Source organism: Cannabis sativa, chromosome 1, assembly GCF_029168945.1.
Source record: "Cannabis sativa cultivar Pink pepper isolate KNU-18-1 chromosome 1, ASM2916894v1, whole genome shotgun sequence".
Classification (NCBI taxonomy): Eukaryota; Viridiplantae; Streptophyta; class Magnoliopsida; order Rosales; family Cannabaceae; genus Cannabis; species Cannabis sativa.
In genome coordinates this window covers 3,125,366-3,133,034 of record NC_083601.1, presented here as the reverse complement: position 1 = coordinate 3,133,034, position 7,669 = coordinate 3,125,366, and the positions used below count along the sequence as shown (strand labels likewise).

The window sequence follows — 7,669 nt, the reverse complement described above, 5'->3', positions numbered from 1 at the left end:
TGGACCTCGACCCCGACCCGGACCCAAGACCCGGACCCAAACTTGAACTCGGGCCGGGACCTGAACCCAGACCCGGACCCGGACCTAGACTCGGACCCAACCCGGACCGATACCCGGACCCGGACCCGAACATGGACCCGGACCCAGACCCGGACCCAGACACGGACCCTAACTCGGACTCGGACTCGGACTCGGACCCAGACCTGAACCCGGACTCGGGACGTGGCCCGGGACTCGGACCTGGGACCCAAACTCGTAGTTGGTGTTGGAATCGAGTATTAAAAATATATTATAACTTTACACAATTAATTAATACAAGTCAATACCAAACATTATATTGTATTAAATGATACTAATACAATACAATACAACACAATCCAACACAATACAATACAATACATTACAATACGACGTACCAAACGAGCCCTCAATGTTTATCATTGTGAAGTGATGAATTGTATTAACTATAACTCACGAGGTTACTTTACGTTGTCGGGTACTACCTCCATTGAGCTCATTTTTACAAGCCCATCCACGAATTCACGAAGTGTAACATCGTCACACAGAAGGCACATCTAATCACGCTACCTTGGCCCTTGTAAAGCGATGAAATGTGGCAATTCTAAGTAACCAGGTAACTGTGCCATGTATGTTTAGGAAATAAGGTAACCCGTAAAGTTGTACAGCTGGAGAATAGGGTGGATAAGGTTTCATAACCCCACAACTTTTAGGTTTTTCTTAGTTTATTATTTTTTTAAAAAAAAATAAATGGATCTACGAGAACTATGTAAAATCAAAAACACAATGCATATCCATTAACGCCAACATTGCTTGACATTGTGAAGTGATGAATTGGGTTAACTGTAACTTACCGGGTTACTCTAAGTCAACAGGTAATTGAAAACACCCGTATTAGTTCATAGGGTCAGTCGTCATTCCAAAAAAATAACCAAAGTGATACACCTTGTGTATAAGAGCCATAACTCTGTAGGTGTAAAGGTCCAATAAAAGCTTCAAGTATGTATACACCTACCACTCACTTTTAATTAGGAAATAAATATCCCATAGCTCCTAACAATACAACAGTTTTCATAGTACATTATATCTTCACCAATGTCCTAAGACTCCATACTACCCTAACCTTTAGAATCTGTTGCATACGACCCTAAAACCCATGCAACTTTTCTAACCCAACTGACATATTCTGACCCAACTGACAGACTGAAGTGATATTTTTAATTTTTTAAAGAAAAAGAAGGGACTTCTGGTGCGGGAAGCCATACCATAATGTCGCATTATGATTTGTCACGTGCAACCACTCGCAGATTGCACCAATATAGTGCAAAATTCGTGCCACAATATATACATTCCCAAAAAAGATATCTTTATATATTAAAAGTGTCTATCTAACGACATTTCTTGGTTTAACAAAATATACCTTAAAAATAAAAGAATATTCTGTTAAATTTAACGATGTTAATAGGTTTGATCTCCCGTTAACAAATAAACCCAATAATTAAACCCAAAAAATTAAACAATCTTTTTTAATTAAAAAAAATCATTTAACCACATATCTCTCTAACAAACGGTATATTCCCAAATTTAACAGATATTAATAATATTAATAATAACACATATTTAGAATTTTAACAAAATAAGTCTCGAACTCTCCGTGTTTGAAAAATAAAACTACATCATTAATATCTTATATTATTAATATTATTGTTAAAATCCTGGTGAAGTGCGATTATTCTCTTCAATTGATTATTCTCTAAATATTAGTAAATTGTTTTTATCGTAACCCTAACTTCTCTACACAATCATAAACCTAACTCCACTGAAATCGTAATTCTGTTGATGAAATTGTAAACCAACTCCCCTAAATTAATGAGGATCAAATCGCTGGGTCACCACTCTCAATCAACCTTTCAAAGAGTCTTGAATAATCTATTTTTAAGTTTTGAAGAAATTTTCTAAGTCAAGCCCAACAACGAGAATATGATATTGCCAGGAGCACAGAAAATGGCCTTAGTGTCGCAAGAAGGACCGCTTCAAACATCGAGGAATTTTTCATCAAGGTAAATTGATTCTCATTTTTTGCATGTCTCTAAAATCTTTTTCTCTCCTAATATTGCAGTCTCGAGATGCGTAATCAAGTTAAAGAGCATGCACGTTGGTTTCTCCCTTTGTCTTTTTCTGTCTCTCATTTGTCTCCATGTGGTACTAATAAATTTATCTCTTCTCTGAGGCAATTTTCATCAGCTAAGTAGGCTTGGTTGATAATTTTTTTTTTGTATTTGTGTATATCTATGTGTGAGCCATATTACATATAATTAAGTTTTTTTTAATGTATTTAATATGATTTGTTGGTGTTTAAGAGTAGTTGTGTTTTGAACTTTTATAATTGCTACAACTTTTGTATTGCATGTGGGTGTAAGATTTCTTCCTTGGTATTTAATCAAACATGTTTTAGGCTTTGTTATAACAATAGTAATTTCTGCATAAGCTTTTTGGATGTATTTAACATATATTAATTTGTTGGTGGTTGAGAATAGCTGCATTTTGAACTTTTATAATTGTTAAAACTTTTTTATTGCAGGGTGATGTGAGATTTCTGGCTCAGCACTTAATCAAACATGTGTTAGGTTTTGCTATCGCAATAATAATTTCTTCATATATAGTTTTAGCATTTTTTTTTTTAAATAGATATTGTTTATTGATTGTTGTGAGCGATAATTTGATATGCACTCTTTAATGTATTGTTTATTTTCTAATTTTTATTCCATTGAAAATCAATACATGACTGCACGTATCAATCATATTTATCTTTATTGAAGCCTATTTTTTTTTAGTGCAAATATATATGTGATCAGTTCTATCATTTAAAAAAAGATTGTTACATATGTGTGATTACGACCACCAATATTAGTACACCATACCTCATTGAAATTATCCTACAGTTATTATAAATATTGATTTTGTGCTATTTTGATCTAATTTGTTTCTTGAGAATGCCTTTGAAGAATTTTACCATCTTTTGTTTGTACATTTACATTTTTTATGATTTTTCGCCATCATTAATATGCTTTTTGACATTTTTTGAGGCTTAAAGGTAGGTGAATATATTTTGGTGGAGCACAATACATAATTGACAGTGGAGCAGGTTTATGATTTTTTCAGTCTTGCTTGGGATTCGTTCGACCACTTCCTATGGCGAAATAATAAGGCATTCTATTTTTTTTTTCCTTTTGTGGGGATGATGATATGAAAATGAGACTACATTTCACAGAGAAAGGGATGGTGTAATAATGGGTCATGGTTATGGTTATTCTCTTTGATTTTTAACAAATAATAAAATAATTATGGAAACTTTCTTTAGAAACATATTATTTAAAAAAATTAATAAAGAAAAATAAATATTAAAAAAGATGACTCAATACTTGCCACATTATATAAAAACAGTAGATACTGTATGTGCATTCGTTTCCAAAGAGCATTGTCTTATATATTCTATTTGTTTTACTTTATACACAAGCATTGATAAATTGGTTTAATTATGTACAGAATAATTTCTATATAATCAATTATATATTCACTGTTTTTTTTTATTAATATTGTTAGAGTATGTTCTCAAATTTTTTAAACTTTAAACTTTTTTTTTTTTTAATTTTCAAAAGTTACAATTTCTTATTTTAATTAATTTTCAAAACATTAATATTATTCCTTTAATACATTTTGCCAGTTTATATTTATTAATTTTGCCTATTTATACATTTGAGTATAAATATTTTTCTTTCAAATAAAAAACGCCTAAGCAATAAAAATAGAAAAATATAAAAAATAATCTAAAACTTCAAATAAAATTAACAATGTGGCTTTGACATGTAACATCTACCTAGTATATATATGTATATTTATTGTTTTTGTTTAATTTATTTTGATTTCATTTTAATTTTAGTTAGACTATTCTTAATATAAACTTAGTTTTTTTTTCAAGAAATATATCATGTTAGATTTTTTCCCAAGGCCCAAAACACTTGGGCCTGCTCTTGGTTTTCTCAAATGGTTTTGGGTTTGGCCTTTTAATTTTGAGGAAATTACATTTTATATCTATTTTTTATTTTTTATTTTAAATTTTACTTTTATTTTACTATTTTTAAATTTATGTCCAGTTTTATAGGTCATATTCCTATTATGTGTATTAGAAACTCTAATTTTGATAAGTTCTGTGAGGTTATATTTAGTACTTTAATTATAAAAGAGATTATTTATCAATTAAAATTATTTTGTTGTTATATTTAGTTAATATATAATAAAAATGGGTAGTTATCAACTTATCCCTTTAATTTTGTTGGAAGATTGTAGAATTAGTACGCCCATCATTGGCTCATTGGTCTCTAAGCAGAAAATTGCATTTTTTTTTTGGGATTATTTCATAATTAATTAAAAATATTTTAAAAAATTATAAAAATACGGTTGTACAGATTTTTAAATATTTTTACTTTTTATAATTTTTTTTTTTTTACAAAAATACAAACTATTGTTTCATATTATTGTATTTTTATGTTATTTTCATACTAATTTCTTGTTGTTTGCATATTTTGTTGATTTTTTTGTTTTGATTTTATTATTTCTTATTGTTTCCCTATTAATTTTATAGTATACTGTAAATTTGTAATTAAAAAAAAAATAATAATAAACGTAAAAATTGAAAACCGTAATATGTTAAAATTGTACCAAAAATATTTTTGGTACTTTGTGTAATTTTTCTTTTAATATTCAGCAAAAAATACATATTTTCTAAGTTTATATAAATGTGGAATTTTAGACTTGGATTTTCCCATTTTTTTTTTAAAAAATTATGGAATTGTTATTTTATTTTTTAAAAATTGTTAGTAAAAACTATATTATTAAAGTTGTATATCGGTCGGTTTGGTGGGTTTATATTACATATTTTAAATCCAATGTAAACATCGAGTTGCGAAATTCTAAGTACAACCCGCTCAATTGTTTTAGAAAAAATTAGTAACCCAATTGATAGTTTGATCTATTTGGTCGGGTTAACCCGACCAAACTGACCTAAGGTTTTTTTTTTTTTTTTTTTTTTTTTTTTTTTTTTTTAATTTTCAAAATAAATAAAATCGGTAAATACCATTTTGGATCCTCTGTTTTACAAAAGTTACTAATTGGACCCTGTGTTTTGTTAAATGACAAAATGGACCCTGTATTTTCTAAAATAGTATAAATAGGACCCTGAATTGATTTTTTTGTCAAAATAAAGTTTAATTATAATCCGATCTAAAAGTGCTATGACAAAACTGTTTACATTTTTTGTATCTGTTCGTATTAAGCATTGTCTTCAAGTTGGTTGTATTGAAAAAAAGTTGTTAAAAATTAAGCTCAGGGTCCTATTTTTACTATTTTAGAAAATACAGGGTCCATTTTGTCATTTAACAAAACACAGGGTCCAATCTGTAATTTTTGCAAAACACAGGGTCCAAAATGATATTTACCCAAATAAAATTTCAACACATAAAACATTAGTGAGAAAGAGTGAGAGAGGACATTGGAGTTTATATATATATAATTATATTATATATTATTATTTATGTGACAATAAAAGTTAAGAATTGAAAAATAAAAAACTAAAAAGAATGATACTATGATTAATTTAGGTTGGACAATTTAAGAAAATTTCTGTACAACTCTAACTACTGCATCAAAATTTAAAAATAACAGATTTGTTTTCTTCTTTTTTAAGGTAAAACTTCTTTGTAAGTCTATTGTTGATAATTTTGCTTTCTGAACTATATCTTTTGATTTTGTTCGATTTGCATTTTCTCAAATAAAAAAAATAAAATTAAATAAAAAAACTCCTTCAGCTATTCTTTGTAACAAAAAAAAATCCTTCAAACTATTCTCTCTCTCTCTCTCTCTCTCTCTCTCTCTCTCTCTCTCTCTCTCTCTCTCTCTCTCTCTCTCTCTCTCTCAATATATTAAATTAAAAGATAGATTTGATGCTATATTCTTTGCATTTTGTTTCAGCTAAGTTTTGCGTCCATATTATATTTCTGCCATTTGAAGACTTTGGTGTTACTTAGCACAACAACAAAGTTGTATGCGTGTTTAGCTAGCTGGAAGCTCCATCAATATGCCAAAGCTAATAACTAGATTATATATTACCAGGTTTGAGGTTTCAACACCTAAATTGTATGTAATTTGTATCAGGAACAGGCCCAATATTTCTCCTCCAATAATAAGATGTTAACCTGGAGAAGATCCACTAGTATGTAGTAACACACTCAAGTCAGCGTCTCAATCTACTACAACATATTAATAATACTTGTCTTAAATTTAGGATCTATACTAGAGCCTACAAACAGAAATATTCACATCCTTTCTTCTATATACCCTCCCTAAACATCTTAACTAAACCAATTTTTTCACCCCTTGAATACTAAACGTAGGCCAAGGCCACAAAGTTTCCCAATGCATAATCTTCTGAAGAATGACCAAGTAGAAAATCAAACTTATTCTGTACCAATTGCATCAATTAGTTTCATAAGACTCTGACTAAGTAGCATCGATTTAGATAAGTTCACCACTTTACGTTATGTCTTTGCATTTTTAAACTTGGAAGGAACTAGATGAATTGAGGAGGAGCACAAAGTCCACCAGTTTCACACCACACCAGTTTACTTGCAAATCAACAATTAAGCAAAAGGAATGCAAGCATAAATTCTGCCTTTTATGAGAATTCAGCTAGAGAGTGATGATAAAATTACCTGAAACAGAAGGAACAGTAAAGGAGCTCATTTAGCCGGTTGAGATTTTTGGCCATACTCTCTTTTAAAGTTCTAGTCACCAGGGACATACTCTGCCTGCCTTCAAAAACTTTTTCTCTGGCACACTCTGTTTGTTATCCCCAAACTTTGAGACGGCAAAGAAAATAGTTAAACTTGGATTTGGAAAAATGTTAGTATATATAGTTAGTCGTTAGCTTTCTCTTTTTCTCTTATGCTTTGTTATTGTATTGTTTATTTTGGTTGTTTCAACAACTTCTGTAAACTGGTTATAAATATCAACTCATTACTCAGCCATTCATTACGGTGTTCTTGAGCCTTTCTCTCATTCATTTTCACCATATCTTCTCTTAATTATTGACAAAAATACTAAAATGATATAAAACAATATACAAGATTTTTGTATTTGAGAAACATGAGATTCATCTCAAAATCAGTTGGTAATGAATAAACTAGCTCATATTTTTATATATGCACTACAACAATAATACCATATAGGCACGTCCAATAATGACACGACCTAAAGTGGTACCAATCTCAGAGTTTATATTGGCCCGACACACAGGATGTCGGGCCATTTTTTTTTTAATTTTTTTGGATGTTGGCGCGACAGTAAGTGCAATGGGCACCAAAATATCGTGCCAAAGTTAATTTGAAAACATGTCGTTGGGTCAAGGCGGGAAATTTCCCTCCCAAAAAAGTTGGCACGACATGGTTGGGCCATTTGGCGTGCCATTTGACCATTGGCACGATATGGTCGGGCCCATTTGGCGTGCCATTTGCACATTGGCACGACATATGGCACGACAGGTGTCGGGCCAAGTTGTTTTATTTTCAAAAAAAAAAAAAAGAAGTTGAAATGTCCA

The 7,669-nt window shown here is 30.4% G+C and overlaps 1 long non-coding RNA gene across 1 annotated transcript; it reads left to right on the top strand.

The window, feature by feature from the left end:
• The first annotated feature begins 1,394 nt into the window (after positions 1–1,394).
• On the top strand, positions 1,395–3,752 carry LOC133030216 (uncharacterized). The gene is made up of 2 exons (XR_009684083.1): positions 1,395–2,078; positions 2,600–3,752. It is a non-coding gene; the product is annotated as an uncharacterized LOC133030216 (long non-coding RNA).
• The last annotated feature ends 3,917 nt before the right edge of the window (positions 3,753–7,669 follow it).